The sequence below is a fragment of the Pinus tabuliformis genome, chromosome Q (assembly GCF_031772625.1).
Source record: "Pinus tabuliformis cultivar Carrire ecotype Pingquan chromosome Q, CPIR1, whole genome shotgun sequence".
Lineage (NCBI taxonomy): Eukaryota > Viridiplantae > Streptophyta > Pinopsida > Pinales > Pinaceae > Pinus > Pinus tabuliformis.
In genome coordinates this window covers 346,727,009-346,728,529 of record NC_142296.1, presented here as the reverse complement: position 1 = coordinate 346,728,529, position 1,521 = coordinate 346,727,009, and the positions used below count along the sequence as shown (strand labels likewise).

Below are 1,521 nucleotides of genomic sequence, written 5' to 3'. Positions count from 1 at the left end.
CAATCTTTGACTTTCTTTGCAAATGAAATTTGTCGACAGCTCTAGTAGAGCCTGGTTTGTGTCATCAAGATACCAAAGATAATCAATTCCAAGGAAGCTGGATCGAACCCTACGAACTTATTTTTATTGCCGAACTAAAGCTTCAAAAGAATCAAGTACCTTCATCTAGTGCTAAAATTAGGAATATTCTGAAACGATCAATGAAGTATCTTTAACGCTGTGATTTTTCAAGCCCCTTTTTGGAAGGTCAAAATTCAATAATTCTTCAAATTTAACATTTGTTTGCAAAGTAATGGCGTCATTGGTTTCAAATCCTCAACGAGCCATGGCCCCTAAATTTTTCCCCTTGGAAAATGCAGCACAAGGGATACAATGCATAGTGCTTAAGAAATCAAATGCAAGAGGTCGATTTTGGTAATTATAGAGCATTCATTACTGCATCTGACGCATTATAGTCAGTTAGGGAAGAAGTGAGTTCAATTGACAAACATTTCGAGTCACTGATATCATAAGTGCCAAGGCTTACTAGTGGATGCAGTGAGTTTATGGACTCAGCTCCGCAAATATTAAGGAAGCGAAGGTTAAACCGTACTCTTCTAGCAAATCATAGTACACTACTTGATTTGCTTGAAATTCCTTAGCTTATGGACACGTGTGTACGAAATGAAAATTATGATGAGGCTCTTGACTTAGAAGCTTTTGTCCTGAAGTTAGCAACCATGCATTCGAAATTACCTGTGATTCAATCATTAGCAGAAGAAGTTAGGCAAACAACACAATCTATGCTATCACAACTTCTTCAGAGACTTAGAGCAAATATTCAGTTGCCGAAATGTCTTCGAGTGATTGGATACCTTCGTCGTTTAGGAGTATTTAATGAGCATGAAATGCACTTACAGTTATTGAATGGCTTGCAACTATCATTGACGATTTGGACCAAGGGAATGTATATGAGTTCTTAAAACGAATGGCAGATTGCCACAGAGTGCATCTTTTTGATGTTGTTACACAATACCGGGCTATATTTGCTGATGACACGTCTGGGAATGAAGAGAACTATGATGGTGGTCTACTTTTCAGTTGGGCTATGCACAGGATAACTTCACATTTAAATACACTTCAAACTATGTTACCAAAAACAACTGAAGGTGTATCATTAGCAATTATTCTTGAGTAATGCATGTACTGTGCAATGAGCCTCGGTTGGGTTGGATTAGATTTCCGAGGTCTGCTTCCTTCCCTTTTTGAAGCCTCAGTGCATAATTTATTTGTGCGCAATATGGCTGCTACAGTTGAAAATTTTCAGCTTGTGTTGTGAACCGGTGGTAGGGAGGATAACAATACAGCGTTTAGGAGTAGTGTGTTGTATGACTCACTGCGGTAGGTCAACCGAAAGGTGTTGTGGGAGTGCAGTGAGGAGTTACCTATGCCTGGAGGTATCAAAGAAGCCGAGTGTGGTATGTCGAGGGACCAGAGCGCAGTCCATCGATATGTCTTCGCTGCTTAGACTTCCACCTCTAT

General features: G+C 39.6%; 1 pseudogene; it reads left to right on the top strand.

Moving 5' to 3' along the window:
* The first annotated feature begins 292 nt into the window (after positions 1–292).
* Positions 293–1,318, top strand: LOC149219609 (conserved oligomeric Golgi complex subunit 8 pseudogene; annotated as a pseudogene).
* The last annotated feature ends 203 nt before the right edge of the window (positions 1,319–1,521 follow it).